The sequence below is a fragment of the Hyperolius riggenbachi genome, chromosome 4 (genome assembly GCF_040937935.1).
Source record: "Hyperolius riggenbachi isolate aHypRig1 chromosome 4, aHypRig1.pri, whole genome shotgun sequence".
Classification (NCBI taxonomy): Eukaryota; Metazoa; Chordata; class Amphibia; order Anura; family Hyperoliidae; genus Hyperolius; species Hyperolius riggenbachi.
Genome location: NC_090649.1, coordinates 281,772,983 through 281,789,971, shown reverse-complemented (window position 1 = coordinate 281,789,971; position 16,989 = coordinate 281,772,983).

Genomic DNA, 16,989 nt, shown 5'->3' with positions numbered 1-16,989 from the left:
CTTATCAATTCGCCAGTGCATTATTTACATCTGTTCTTCCCTGTAATAACCCACTGATCACCTGTCAATCACCCACTGTCACTGCCACCCATCAATCAGCCCCTAACCTGCCCCTTGCGGGCAATCTGATCACCCACCCACACCAATAGATCGCCTGCAGATCCAACGTCAGATCACCTCCCAAGTGCATTGTTTACATCTGTTCTCTACCCTAAACACCCACTAATTACTCATCAATCACCCCCTATCACCACCTGTCACTGTTACCCATCAGATTAGACCCTAATCTGCCCCTTGCGGGCACCCAATCAACCGCCCACATGCTCAGATTGCCCTCAGACCCCCCCTTATCAATTCGCCAGTGCATTATTTACATCTGTTCTTCCCTGTAATAACCCACTGATCACCTATCAATCACCCATCAATCACCCCCTGTCACTGCCACCCATCAATCACCCCCTGTCACTGCCACCCATCAATCAGCCCCTAACCTGCCCTTTGCGGGCAATCTGATCACCCACCCACACCATCAGATCGCCTGCAGACCCACCGTCAGATCACCTCCCAAGTGTATTGTTTACATCTGTTCTCTCCTCTAAACACCCACTAATTACCCATCAATCACCCCCTGTCACCACCTGTCACTGCTACCCATCAGATTAGACCCTTATCTGCCCCTAGGGCACCCAATCACCCGCCCACACCCTCAGAACGCCCTCAGACCCCAGCCCTGATCACCTCGCCAGTGCATTGCTTGCATCTATTCCCCCCACTAATCACACCTTGAGACACCCATCAATCACCTCCTGTCACCCCTTTGCACACCTACCCATCAGATCAGTCCCTAATTTGCCCCGTGTGGGCTCCTGATCACTTGGCCAAACCCTCAGATCCCCCTTAGACCCCCTTCCGATCACCTCCCCAGTGCATTGATTGCATCTATTTTCCCCTCTAACCACCCCCTGAGACACCCATTAATCACCTCCTGTCACCCCCCTAGCACTCCTATCCATCAGATCAGGCCCAATACAACCTGTCATCTAAAAGACCACCCTGCTTATGACCGGTTCCACAAAATTCGCCCCCTCATAGACCACCTGTCCATCAAAATTTGCAGATGCTTATACCCCTGAACAGTCATTTTTAGAAATTTTGTTTCCAGACTACTCACGGTTTTGGGCCCGTAAAATGCCAGGGCAGTATAGGAACCCCACAAGTGACCCCTTTTTAGAAAAAAGACACCCCAAGGTATTCTGTTAGGTGTATGATGAGTTCATAGAAGATTTTAATTTTTGTCAAAAGTTGAAATAGATTTTTATTGTTTTTTTCACAAAGTGTAATTTTTCACTAACTTGTGACAAAAAATACAATCTTCTATGAACTCACCATACACCGAACGGAATACCTTGGGGTGTCTTCTTTCTAAAATGGGGTCACTTGTGGGGTTCCTATACTGCCCTGGCATTTTAGGGGCCCTAAACCATGAGGAGTAGTCTAGAAAACAAATGCCTCAAAATGACCTGTGAATAGGACGTTAGGCCCCTTAGCGCACCTAGGCTGCAAAAAAGTGTCACACATGTGGTATTGCCGTACTCAGGAGTAGTAGTAGTAGTAGTATAGTATAATGTGTTTTGGGGTGTATTTTTACACATACCCATGCTGGGTGGGAGAAATCTCTCCGTAAATGGACAATTGTGTGTAAAAAAAAATAAAAAAATTGTCATTCACAAAGATATTTCTCCCACCTAGCATGGGTATATGTAAAAATACACCACAAAACACATTATACTACTTCTTCTGAGCAGGGCAGTACCACATGTGTTGCACTTTTTTGCATCCTAAGTGTGCTAAGGGGCCCAAAGTCCAATGAGTACCTTTAGGATTTCACAGGTCATTTTGCAACATTTGGTTTCAAGACTACTCCTCACGGTTTAGGGCCCCTAAAATGCCAGGGCAGTATAGGAACCCCACAAATGACCCCATTTTAAAAAGAAGACACCCAAAGGTATTCCGTTAGGAGTATGGTGAGTTCATAGAAGATTTATTTTTTGTCACAAGTTAGCGGAAAATGACACTTTGTGAAAAAAAACTATTAAAATCAATTTCCGCTTACTTGTGACAAAAAATAAAATCTTCTATGAACTCACTATACTCCTAACGGAATACCTTGGGATGTCTTCTTTCTAAAATGGGGTCATTTGTGGGGTTTCTATACTGCCCTGGCATTTTAGGGGCCCTAAACCGTGAGGAGTAGTCTAGAATCCAAATGTCTCAATATGACCTGTGAATAGGACGTTAGGCCCCTTAGCGCACCTAGGTTGCAAAAAAGTGTCACACATGTGGTATTGCCGTACTCAGAAGAAGTAGTATAATGTGTTTTGGGGTGTATTTTTACACATACCCATGCTGGGTGGGAGAAATCTCTCTGTAAATGGACAATTGTGTGTAAAAAAAATCAAAAAATTGTCATTTACAGAGATATTTCTCCCACCCAGCATGGGTATGTGTAAAAATACACCACAAAACACATTATACTACTTCTCCTGAGTACCGCGGTACCACATGTGTGGCACTTTTTTGCACCCTAACTGCGCTAAGGGGCCCAAAGTCCAATGAGTACCTTTAGGATTTCACAGGTCATTTTGCGACATTTGGTTTCAAGACTACTCCTCACGGTTTAGGGTAGTGTTGGGCGAACATCTAGATGTTCGGGTTCGGGCCGAACAGGCCGAACATGGCCGCGATGTTCGGGTGTTCGAGCCGAACTCTGAACATAATGGAAGTCAATGGGGACCCGAACTTTCGTGCTTTGTAAAGCCTCCTTACATGCTACATACCCCAAATTTACAGGGTATGTGCACCTTGGGAGTGGGTACAAGAGGAAAAACATTTTTAGCAAAAACAGCTTATAGTTTTTGAGAAAATCGATTTTAACGTTTCAAAGGGAAAACTGTCTTTTAAATGCGGGAAATGTCTGTTTTCTTTGCACAGGTAACATGCTTTTTGTCGGCATGCAGTCATAAATGTAATACAGATAAGAGGTTCCAGGAAAAGGGACCGGTAACGCTAACCCAGCAGCAGCACATGTGATGGAACAGGAGGAGGGCGGCGCAGGAGGAGAAGGCCACGCTTTGAGACACAACAACCCAGGCCTTGCATGAGGACAAGAAGCGTGCGGATAGCAATTAGCATTTTGTCACCATGCAGTCATAAATGTAATACAGATGAGAGGTTCAATAAACAATAAACAGTAATTGGTGTTGTACAGAATGCGCACAATGCGTGGGTCGCGTTCAATGCAGTCCTAGGCCGAAGAGGTCATAGCCTAGGGTCACAAAAACCTGTTTATTTGGGCAATTTCAATGGTGGCGAGTCTGACGTACATAAATCGCAGCAATGGCCGTTAGCAACGTCTGAATCTCACGAAATGTCTCATGCAGGTAGAAGACATATTGTTAGACTTGGGCTCCAAAGATGGGTTCCCTACATCTCTGCAAACCAGAGTTACAGGGCTCCAAATTTGGTAAAATCCCCCATAGGCTTTCATTGGGCCTCCTATTTACAGTTCCAAAATCTCACATCTTTTCAAAGGGCAATTGCTCAGCAGTGGCAAATTTTCTAGCATTGTAGGGACCCTTAGGGGGAACATGACTGGTGAGTTTCGGGCCCCTAGGCCAAAGAGGTCATAGCCTAGGGTCACAAAAACCTGTTTATTTGGGCAATTTCAATGGTAGTTATGCTGACGTACATAAATCTTAGCCATGGCCGTTAGCAACGTCTGAATTTCACGAAATGTCTCATGCAGGTAGAAGACATATTGTTAGACTTGGATTCCAAAGATGGGGTCCCTACATCTCTGCAAACCAGAGTTACAGGGGTCCAAAATTGGTAAAATCCCCCATAGGCTTTCATTGCCTCCCTATTTCACTTTCTAAAATCTCACATCTTTTCAAAGGGCAATTGCTCAGCAGTGGCAAATTTTCTAGCATTGTAGGGACCCTTAGGGGGAACATGACTGGTGAGTTTCGGGCCCTTAGGCCAAAGAGGTCATAGCCTAGGGTCACAAAAACCTGTTTATTTGGGCAATTTCAATGGTAGTTATGCTGACGTACATAAATCTCAGACATGGCCGTTAGCAACGTCTGAATTTCACGAAATGTCTCATGCAGGTAGAAGACATATTGTTAGACTTGGGCTCCAAAGATGGGTTCCCTACATCTCTGCAAACCAGAGTTACAGGGCTCCAAATTTGGTAAAATCCCCCATAGGCTTTCATTGGGCCTCCTATTTACAGTTTCAAAATCTCACATCTTTTCAAAGGGCAATTGCTCAGCAGTGGCAAATTTTTTAGCATTGTAGGGACCCTTAGGGGGAACATGACTGGTGAGTTTCGGGCCCCTAGGCCAAAGAGGTCATAGCCTAGCGTCACAAAAACCTGTTTATTTGGGCAATTTCAATGGTAGTTATGCTGACGTACATAAATCTCAGCCATGGCCGTTAGCAACGTCTGAATTTCACGAAATGTCTCATGCAGGTAGAAGACATATTGTTAGACTTGGATTCCAAAGATGGGGTCCCTACATCTCTGCAAACCAGAGTTACAGGGGTCCAAAATTGGTAAAATCCCCCATAGGCTTTCATTGCCTCCCTATTTCACTTTCCAAAATCTCACATCTTTTCAAAGGGCAATTGCTCAGCAGTGGCAAATTTTCTAGCATTGTAGGGACCCTTAGGGGGAACATGACTGGTGAGTTTCGGGCCCCTAGGCCAAAGAGGTCATAGCCTAGGGTCACAAAAACCTGTTTATTTGGGCAATTTCAATGGTAGTTATGCTGACGTACATAAATCTCAGCCATGGCCGTTAGCAACGTCTGAATTTCACGAAATGTCTCATGCAGGTAGAAGACATATTGTTAGACTTGGCCAACAAGTAAGAGAGATAAATGCGGTTGGCACCAGTTGCTGGCTGACAGAAGTCACAATGTGGTCGCTCCCAGTTAGTAGCCGTGCTCACAATTCAGATAAATGTCCATACGGTAGCGGCTACTGCCGCTTTCTCAAAGGCACAAGAAGGATACCTTCTTGTGCCTTTGAGAAAGCGGCAGTAGCCGCGAAACGGCTGTCAGGCCGGTACTCCTACCCTCACTACTGGTATACCTGTAATGCCTATGTGAACGCTAATAAATCCTAATTGCAAGAGCTGGTGCTCCATCTTTTCTTCTACTACCGTATTGTTAGACTTGGATTCCAAAGATGGGGTCCCTACATCTCTGCAAACCAGAGTTACAGGGGTGCAAAATTGGTAAAATCCCCCATAGGCTTTCATTGCCTCCCTATTTCACTTTCCAAAATCTCACATCTTTTCAAAGGGCAATGGCTCAGCAGTACCAAATTTTCTAGCATTGTAGGGACTCTTAGGGGGATCATGACTGGTGAGTTTTGCCACTGCTGAGCCATTGCCCTTTGAAATGGTGTGAGATTTTGGAACGGTAAATAGTAGGCCAAATGAAAGCCTATGGGGGATTTTACCAATTTTGGAGCCCTGTAACTCTGGTTTGCAGAGATGTAGAGACCCCATCTATGGAATCCAAGTCTAAAAATATGTCTTCTACCTGCATGAGACATTTCGTGAGATTCAGACGTTGCTAACGGCCATTGCTGCGATTTATGTACGTCAGACTCGCCACCATTGAAATAGCCCAAATAAACAGGTTTTTGTGACCCTAGGCTATGAACTCTTTGGCCTAGGGGCCCGAAACTCACCAGTCATGTTCCCCCTAAGGGTCCTTACAATGCTAGAAAATTTGCCACTGCTGAACAATTGCCCTTTGAAAAGATGTGAGATTTTGGAAAGTGAAATAGGGAGGCAATGAAAGCCTATGGGGAATTTTACCAATTTTGGACCCCTGTAACTCTGGTTTGCAGAGATGTAGGGACCCCATCTTTGGAATCCAAGTCTAACAATATGTCTTCTACCTGCATGAGACATTTCGTGAAATTCAGACGTTGCTAATGGCCATGGCTGAGATTTATGTACGTCAGCATAACTACCATTGAAATTGCCCAAATAAACAGGTTTTTGTGACCCTAGGCTATGACCTCTTTGGCCTAGGGGCCCGAAACTCACCAGTCATGTTCCCCCTAAGGATCCCTACAATGCTAGAAAATTTGCCACTGCTGAGCAATTGCCCTTTGAAAAGATGTGAGATTTTGGAAAGTGAAATAGGGAGGCAATGAAAGCCTATGGGGGATTTTACCAATTTTGGACCCCTGTAACTCTGGTTTGCAGAGATGTAGGGACCCCATCTTTGGAATCCAAGTCTAACAATATGTCTTCTACCTGCATGAGACATTTCGTGAAATTCAGACGTTGCTAACGGCCATGGCTGAGATTTATGTACGTCAGCATAACTACCATTGAAATCGCCCAAATAAACAGGTTTTTGTGACCCTAGGCTATGACCTCTTTGGCCTAGGGGCCCGAAACTCACCAGTCATGTTCCCCCTAAGGGTCCCTACAATGCTAGAAAATTTGCCACTGCTGAGCAATTGCCCTTCGAAAAGATGTGAGATTTTGGAAAGTGAAATAGGGAGGCAATGAAAGCCTATGGGGGATTTTACCAATTTTGGACCCCTGTAACTCTGGTTTGCAGAGATGTAGGGACCCCATCTTTGGAATCCAAGTCTAACAATATGTCTTCTACCTGCATGAGACATTTCGTGAGATTCAGACGTTGCTAACGGCCATTGCTGCGATTTATGTAAGTCAGACTCGCCACCATTGAAATAGCCCAAATAAACAGGTTTTTGTGACCCTAGGCTATGACCTCTTTGGCCTAGGGGCCCGAAACTCACCAGTCATGTTCCCCCTAAGGGTCCTTACAATGCTAGAAAATTTGCCACTGCTGAGCAATTGCCCTTTGAAAAGATGTGAGATTTTGGAAAGTGAAATAGGGAGGCAATGAAAGCCTATGGGGAATTTTACCAATTTTGGACCCCTGTAACTCTGGTTTGCAGAGATGTAGGGACCCCATCTTTGGAATCCAAGTCTAACAATATGTCTTCTACCTGCATGAGACATTTCGTGAAATTCAGACGTTGCTAACGGCCATGGCTGAGATTTATGTACGTCAGCATAACTACCATTGAAATTGCCCAAATAAACAGGTTTTTGTGACCCTAGGCTATGACCTCTTTGGCCTAGGGGCCCGAAACTCACCAGTCATGTTCCCCCTAAGGGTCCCTACAATGCTAGAAAATTTGCCACTGCTGAGCAATTGCCCTTTGAAAAGATGTGAGATTTTGGAAAGTGAAATAGGGAGGCAATGAAAGCCTATGGGGGATTTTACCAAATTTGGACCCCTGTAACTCTGGTTTGCAGAGATGTAGGGACCCCATCTTTGTAATCCAAGTCTAACAATATGTCTTCTACCTGCATGAGACATTTCGTGAAATTCAGACGTTGCTAACGGCCATGGCTGAGATTTATGTACGTCAGCATAACTACCATTGAAATTGCCCAAATAAACAGGTTTTTGTGACTCTAGGCTATGACCTCTTTGGCCTAGGGGCCCGAAACTCACCAGTCATGTTCCCCCTAAGGGTCCCAACAATGCTAGAAAATTTGCCACTGCTGAGCAATTGCCCTTTGAAAAGATGTGAGATTTTGGAAAGTGAAATTGGGAGGCAATGAAAGCCTATGGGGGATTTTACCAATTTTGGACCCCTGTAACTCTGGTTTGCAGAGATGTAGGGACCCCATCTTTGGAATCCAAGTCTAACAATATGTCTTCTACCTGCATGAGACATTTCGTGAAATTCAGACGTTGCTAACGGCCATGGCTGAGATTTATGTACGTCAGCATAACTACCATTGAAATTGCCCAAATAAACAGGTTTTTGTGACCCTAGGCTATGACTTCTTTGGCCTAGGGGCCCGAAACTCACCAGTCATGTTCCCCCTAAGGGTCCCTACAATGCTAGAAAATTTGCCACTGCTGAGCAATTGCCCTTTGAAAAGATGTGAGATTTTGGAACTGTAAATAGGAGGCCCAATGAAAGCCTATGGGGGATTTTACCAAATTTGGAGCCCTGTAACTCTGGTTTGCAGAGATGTAGGGAACCCCTCTTTGGAGCCCAAGTCTAACAATATGTCTTCTACCTGCATGAGACATTTCGTGAGATTCAGACGTTGCTAACGGCCATTGCTGCGATTTATGTACGTCAGACTCGCCACCATTGAAATTGCCCAAATAAACAGGTTTTTGTGACCCTAGGCTATGACCTCTTCGGCCTAGGACTGCATTGAACGCGACCCACGCATTGTGCGCATTCTGGACAACACCAATTACTGTTTATTGTTTATTGAACCTCTCATCTGTATTACATTTATGACTGCATGGTGACAAAATGCAAATTGCTATCCGCACGCTTCTTGTCCTCATGCAAGGCCTGGGTTGTTGTGTCTCAAAGCGTGGCCTTCTCCTCCTGCGCCGCCCTCCTCCTGTTCCATCACGTGTGCTGCTGCTGGGTTAGCGTTACCAGTCCCTTTTCCTGGAACCTCTTATCTGTATTACATTTATGACTGCATGCCGACAAAAAGCATGTTACCTGTGCAAAGAAAACAGACATTTCCCGCATTTAAAAGACAGTTTTCCCTTTGAAACTTTAAAATCGATTTTCTCAAAAACTATAAGCTCTTTTTGCTAATTTTTTTTCCTCTTGTACCCACTCCCAAGCTGCACATACCCTGTAAATTTGGGGTATGTAGCATGTAAGGAGGCTTTACAAATCACGAAAGTTCGGGTCCCCATTGACTTCCATTATGTTCGGAGTTCGGCTCGAACACCCCAACATCGCGACCATGTTCGGCCCGAACCCGAACATCTAGATGTTCGCCCAACACTACACATGACCTGTTCGGCCAATCACAGCGCTAGCCGAACGTTCGGGGAACGTTCGGCCATGCGCTCTTAGTTCGGCCATATGGCCGAACAGTTTGGCCGAACACCATCAGATGTTCGGCCGAACTCGAACATCACCCGAACAGGGTGATGTTCTGCAGAACCCTAACAGTGGCGAACACTGTTCGCCCAACACTAGTTTAGGGCCCCTAAAATGCCAGGGCAGTATAGGAACCCCACAAATGACCCCATTTTAGAAAGAAGACACCCCAAGGTATTCCGTTAGGAGTATGGTGAGTTCATATAAGATTTTATTTTCTGTCACAAGTAAGCGGAAATTGATTTTAATTGTTTTTTTTTTCACAAAGTGTCATTTTCCGCTTGTGACAAGTTTTATTTTTAAATACATTTTATTATTTATTTATATATTTTATATTATCCCCACCCTCCCTCCCCCTGCTAGCCAATGACAGTGATTGGCTGTCATAGGCATTAGCCTATGACAGCACATCGCTCCTGACCATTCAGGGGGACAGCCGTGTCACACAGCTGTCCCCAATACGGTTTCGCCATGTAACAAGAGACTGATGATGGAGCGGAGCTCCGTCATTCAATCGGAGATGCGCGCACGTAGGCCCGTGCGATCACTGGCAACACACTCCCCCAGGACTTGACACCAATCGGTATTAGGCGGTCCTGGGGGATTGGCATGACGCGGTCGTTAGGAGGTTAAAAGACCACCATCATGAATAATTGTTCAAAGTGTAATATGTGTGTACACATGTACTATGTATGTAATAAAGTATAAAAATGAAATATTTGTACACATGCTTATAGGAAGTACATTTCTTTCAGGCTAAGTTCACAGTGGGACGTTAAAGTCGCACGCTATAAAAAATAAATAAATTGTAACGCAGAGAAACGCACTGCAATAATAAATCAATGCGCCATTTACAGTGCACACGTTGTGTTGTTGTATAACACAACACGTTAAGAGAAAATACTGCATGCAGTGCGTTATACACAACATGAGCTGCGTTAGTCTGTTTGCACATGCTCAGTACTGACTTTCACAGGTGCTGAGTAAATAATGCCATGACGGCATTTATAATCATTATTATGCGACCATAAAGTCGTATTGAAATGACGTTTATGCATAACGCAGTAGGACTTAACGCGTATCATTGCAATGTGCTCCTTTACGTTGCGTTACGATTTGCGTTGCGACCTTAATGTCACATCATAACACAACGTCCTACTGTGAATCTAGCCTCAGATTAAAATGCACTATAAATGACCTTTCTCCTATGTTGCTGTCACTTACAGGAGATAATACAAATCTAGGTTTTAGACTAATTCATCTTTCCACGGGAGAGTTTCACTATTTAGAAAAACACTTCCTGGAAAGTATTCATACAAAGATGCCAGCCAGCGTCCTTACTCATGTGCACACTCTTTTGACAGTTACTAAGCAACTACTATTCAGTAAGTGCTTTTGAAAATAAAAAAAGCCCTGAGAATCCCCATGAGGAGATGGAATAGTTTAAAACCTGTCTGATTGGTTATATTTTTACGTACTGTAAGTGACAATGAAATAGGAAAAAAATAATTTCTAGTGCATTTCACTTTGTGACAACCGTATATTTTATTTGTATCCATACACATGTTAAATTTTGCAATTTTTGTGATCATGGTGCTTTAAAGGGACTCTGAGCAGAAGCCGTGGGTATGCATATTTAGTAAAAAGGGGACCTTCCCCACTGTGGCCGCTATAAATTACATTGAAACAAGCGACTCTGAACTAAAGTCGCGCTGTGCTTCAGAACAGGAAGACTGCGGGTTGTCTCGGCACAAGCGCAGGCTTCCTGGCTTCTTCCCCCTCCTTGCCACAAGTCATTATTCACGAGTGGAGGGGAGGAAGAAGCCAGGAAGCCTGCGCATGCGCAGAGAGGACCCGCAGGCTTCCTGTTCCGTAGCACAGCGCGACTTTAGTTCAGAGTTGCTTGTTTCAATGTAATTTATAGCGGCCACCCAAGGAGCAGGAGCGCTTACTGAAGGGGCCGGTGAGTGTCCCCTCTTTACTTTATTCTTAAAGGGACTCTGAGCAGAAGCCGTGGGTATGCATAAAAGCATACCCACAGCTTCTGCTCAGAGTCCCTTTAAGAATGGGCTTTGTTGTAAGATGGCATTAAACTAAAGAAACATAAGACTTTCTTTTTCTTGAAGTCCAGTGCCAGGCACTGATCTGAATATTGCATAATAACTCAGTAAGCAGTATCCAAATACTGTAGTACATTTTTGTCAAATATTTTGTACTGTAAACTAAAAATCCTAGTTTACAGAGAAAAAAAATAAATCTGTATAAATTTGCATTCAAATTTTACATCATTTTGTATCGACTTTGATTTGTTTTTTTGTATCTCATTGATCACCCCTAATTCTGGATACTTTTAGATTGACTTATTTGACTTCAGCTATATAGGCAAATGCGGGTTTGGCGGGGGGGATTACAGCTGCCTAGAATCCCCCCTCAGACCAGGTCCGGTGCAGTGTCTGGGGACAGGCACAAGTTGAGACACCAGAATATCTGCAGGTATCCTGCAGTTCACAGCACTGGCCCTTTCTTTCCCTGCTACAGCTGACTTTGGATGTGGCAGCAGCGTGTACAGAGCATGGAGCAGCAGCGTGTGTAAAGCATGGAGGAGCAGTGTGTGTACAGAGCATGGAGCAGCAGCGTGTGTACAGAGCATGGAGCAGCAGCGTGTGTACAGAGCATGGAGCAGCAGTGTGTGTACAGAGCATGGAGCAGCAGTGTGTGTACAGAGCATGGAGCAGCAGTGTGTGTACAGAGCATGGAGCAGCAGTGTGTGTACAGAGCATGGAGCAGCAGTGTGTGTACAGAGCATGGAGCAGCAGTGTGTGTACAGAGCATGGAGCAGCAGTGTGTGTACAGAGCATGGAGCAGCAGTGTGTGTACAGAGCATGGAGCAGCAGTGTGTGTACAGAGCATGGATCAGCAGTGTGTGTACAGAGCATGGATCAGCAGCATGTGTACAGAGCATGGAGCAGCTCTGGGGAACTTAAAAGAGTCAGGTATGAGCACAGCAGTGCTGCTGTGTGAATGCTTCACTTTCCCATTCTTTAGCAATGTCTCAATGTCGGCTGTCCTCATTATTATCTGTATTCAAACTGGTCCTGGTCGATCCCATTGTTGATCGGGAGCAGATTGGACATTTAGGAAATAATTGTCAGATCCTGTCAGTCAGACAGGAAATTGGCTGAGAGAGACCTTTCAGGAATCCCCACTTTAAAATCCTTGGTTTGCCCCTGAGCTAATACAGGAATATGTAAAAAGATTAGAAAAATCGTGTTCAGCCACAAAATGCATAAGGCGAGGACCAGGAGAATGTTTGCAGTTAGAGTTGATGTTTACATGTGGCAAAATAACATGTATACTTTTACTCCTATTATTTTTGTATTATTATTATTTTGTACAAATATCTTTTTGGATGGTAAAACCCTACATTCAATTAATCTGAATGTTTCTACATCGAGTTTAAGTACTATTTACCTAAGGTCTGCGCCCAGTTTGCGGATTGCATACTCCTGTATAGCTCCCAATGCATTACTCATACTAACAATGTTTACTTTATATTACAAGTTAACTTTAATAATTTGTTGTGAGGTTTGATAATATTTTATGCCTTGGCAAGGAACTGGCAAAGTCAAGTATTAAAATTGACATTTAAATTATACCACTTCAATTAAGCCAAATTTATTTTTAAATATTTATTTTTCCGTTACACTCCTATATTTTTAGATGCTCTATTTTAGGCAGGAGAAAAAACATACAACACTTCCTGTTATTAAATCCTGTCAAAACAGTCTCTTAAAATGAAGAAAGAAGACCTTATTACGTAGAAGATTGTACAACTATGCCAACCAGGCATCATTTAAGAAATGTGTTTCGTTTAATAGGAAAAGCATAGTGCTTACAGATAAACAATGGTGTGTCCAGCATCTACGTGGTGATTTGAGTTCTTCTTAATTCATGCAATTAAAGATGAGCATGGACACATTTGTATACAGTATTTATATTTTATTATTTCCGCCATCACAGCAAACAGAACTTGACATATCTTGTCACATTTATAAAATTTCAGGTTAAAGTTTCCAATAGTCACATTATAAAAACAAAAGAAAAAAAAATCCATATTTACTAAAGATGCTCATAAATGAGACCTATTATTAGCTTACCATGCTTACTACTCCATACTTGCCCAATGCAAGGTTAAAAAAAAGAAAAGGTCTTGGAGTAAGGGCCCATTCACACTAGAAGTGCTTTTCTGAGCCTTTCGCAATGGACCAAGCTGATTGAAATCTACGGCGGGTATGTGTTGTCGTTATGCGTCGGGATTCCGCCGTTTCTGTACCAGCCGTCTCTGGTCCTTAAAGGGGCATGGACCGCTGGTACTTAAGTGGTTAACATTGCTCCCATTCACTTTCATTAAAATCGTGGAAAAATCGATATGATTTACGTGTACGCAATTGCGAAATCGCAGCAATTTTTCTGTGATTTTTACCGGGATTTTAATGAAAGTGAATGGGAGCGATTTTAAAAACCGCTAATCAATCGCAAAATGCTCAGAAAAGCGCTTCTAGTGTGAATGGGCCCTGAAAGCGCATGACGAACGGATTAAAGGGAACCTAAACTGAGAAGCATATGGATTTTTCCTTTTAATAAAATACCAGTTGCCTGACACTCCTGTTGATTCTGTGTCTCTAATACTTTTAGCCACAGCCCCCGAACAAGCATACAGATCAGGTGCTCTGACTGAAGTCAGACTGGATTAGCTGCATGCTTGTTTCAGATGTGATTCAGTCAGTACTGCAGCCAAAGAGATCAGCAGGACTGCCAAGCAACTGGTATTGTTTAAAAGGAAACATCCATATCCCTCTTAGTTAAGGTTCCCTTTAAAGAGTAAAGAAGTAAAAGAAAAAAAAAATGCCCATATGCAAGTTGTGAAACGTGTAAAATGTTTCCCCTTTTCAGCCACTTCCACCATTAGTAGTTTCAGAGATCGCAGCATGAACAACTTTTCGGGAATAACATTTTTACAGCTTTGTACAAGAATAACTAAAATATTTTTATTGCCTTCAAGTATGTGTCAGTCCTGATAAATAAAGAACGTTAAAGCAGAATGAAACTCAAGTTTTCTCTGTGGTGTAAAGCATAAAACACAGCATAGAGCTAATAGCAGGGGCGTTGCTAGTCCCAAAGATCAGTGGCACGTGCCCCGGATCTATCCTGGGGTGCCCCGGATGTCCCTCCAGGCAGAGTCAGCTGTGGTGTCTCAATGGCGGCATGCTGGGAGCTGTGGTGCATCAACTGGGGTTATGCTAGGTGCTGTGGTGCCTCTGTGGGCATACTAGGTGCTGTGGTGCCATGCTGGGCACTGTGATGCCTTTATGGGGGCATGCAGAGAACTGTGGTTCTTCTATTGGGGCATGCTGGGAGTTGTGGTGCCTCAATGGGAGGCAGGGAGCATGGAAGGGGGTCCACTAGAAGGTCAGGGAATAATATAGGGGAACTGCCAGATAACCTGGCATCAGGCCAGCCCACCCAGCAGAAAGCCAGAGCAGCCAGCCCAGAAGTCAGCTAACTCGGCTTAGTTATGTTTAAGTGCCTTTTTATGTGATGTGCTGCATTTCTTTTTTGTTTTAATGGAAAAGGGGGCTTCATCCAACATTTTGCTGGGCAGGCCTACTTAGAACGCTGTTAAGTACATGTACATTTGGCTCCACCCATGACCACACCCACATTCTGTTGTATGGCCACACCCACTTTCCGGCTGGAGTGCCCAAAAGATTTCTTAGAATCCTAGCAACGCCCTTGGCTAATAGCAAAGAAAAAAAAAAAAAGAAGATATAAATGGTTTCCAAGTTAGTAGAAGGCTTAACACTCAAACTTAGCTGCTAACAGGGGCGTAACAATATACCCTGCAAGGGATGCAGCTGCAGGGGGGCCCAGAAGCTGCAGGGGGCCCTGTGGGGGGAGGAGTTTCTTTTCCCTGTCCTTAGACCCTGACAACTAAGGGTATGGAGAAAAGGGTAAGGGTATGGAGAAAAATAATTCTGTTCTCTACACATTTTTTCTAATGACTGCATCTGCTCAGCCACTGATAAGGAATCGTACAAAGTTTTGCAGACACAGATTTGCAGACAGTCCCTATTCAGTATTCAGTAGGGTCAAGGGGGGCCCCCATCCAAAGTCTTGCAGGGGGGCCCAATGAGTTCTAGTTACGCCACTGGCTAACTGATAATACATTTTCTGATTTTGTTGAAGTGTACTGAGCTGTATAAACAATGCAGAAAAGTTTCGGTTGTATCCAGCAGAGAGCAGAAAACTTTCACTTCTTTATTTGCTCAGCAATGACTTAATTTCAAGTCAATCTGATCATGTGTTCTGAAACCAACAATGTTATCAAGTAGCTTCAGTAAAGTGTAAATATGCATTCAAAATGACGTAAGAGCAGTCTTATAGGGTTTATTACTTGGGTTATTTTTACTGTGTTTAAAGTTTTAGAGCAAAAACGCAATTTTGAGTTTCATTCCATTTTGAGTTTCAGTCTGAAAAAAGTGAACAAGAATAGGCAGGCTCAGCACAGGAAACAGATTTATGGATTTTCAAACATATGCAAACTATTAGGCCCGGTTCACATTAGCGGTTGTTTGCCAAACGGACCGGATGACCTGACCGGATCCGGACCGGATCCGGATCGGAACCGTACGGTTCTGATCCGGATCCGATCCGGATCCGGTCAGGTTGCATCAGGTGGTAATCAGGATGCGATCCGGATCCGTTTGGCAAAGTTAACGTAAAAAAAAAAAAAATGTTGGGGTCTGGGAGGTCAGCAGAAGGGGGACCTGTGGAATCAGGCCCTCTGCTGTTTAGCACTCACCTCCACCTCCGACATGCTGCCAACATCCTGCCAACACCTCCAGCTCGTGCTGCTCCACTCCAAAATGCTTGCCCATGTGTCCCCAGCCAATATCGCAGCAAAAATCCGCATAGGAAGTGGGGTAGAACATCCGGATTTCTCAGCCAGTGTGTTGTGCGGCCTCCGGTTCCCATTTGTTTGTATTGGCCGGATGGTGCAGTCTGGCTCCGCCCCGGATACGGCTGCCGGAGGGGCCGGATGAAAAAATAGCGCATGTTGGAACGGAGGCTGGAGTCCGGATCCGGCCCGGATCCGGTCCGGCTCCGGTTCTGCAGAACGGACCCATGTGAACGGACGCATAGGCTTTAATTGCTATGCCGTGCGTCCGTTCCGTCCGTTCTGCAGGCGGTGCGGCTCCGGCACGGCGATTCCGGAGGGCCACCGCAAGTGTGAACCGGGCCTTTTGGACCAATTGATTTTTACACGTCATTCACTAGTCAAGTTTGTATGGGGTGTAGGAAAAAAAACACAATATGAATAGGAGGGTTTGAGATAAGGCAAACGCAGTGCAAAAATGTGCTGTGCTTCGTAAACAGAACAAATCATGGTATGGTGGTTGCACAATGATAAAGACCAAAACATTGCATTTTACACACCAAAACATACAGGTTTCCTTTACATTTAAAGAACTCCAACCAGCATTATACAATAGTTGGTGTAGCAGGGATGGTCAATAAAATGCTAGTAGTTCAGAGTTAATGTAAATATAATGTAATATTAAGCAAATTAATGCAGCTTGAAAATGGACCAATCAAATGCAGCAGCTGCTGCATTTGGTTGGTCTATTTTAAGATGCATAGATTTGTATTCAATTTGAATAAACATTACATCAATCTGGAAATATTGGCATTTCATTGATCATCCGTGTTGTGTAGAGGTACTGTACATGGGTACATAACAGGCATTCACTAAAGAGGAGTCCATCAACAGACGCATGCAGTTAGAACTACAACTGTCTGGTGTTTTACAGCTGCTGGGTAAACTTCAGCAACACTTTCACTCTCCAGACAAGATCATAATGTGGCCCTAAACCAAAGAGAATTGCTACGTGTAAACAACTTGGCAGTCTATGGCTACTTGCACAC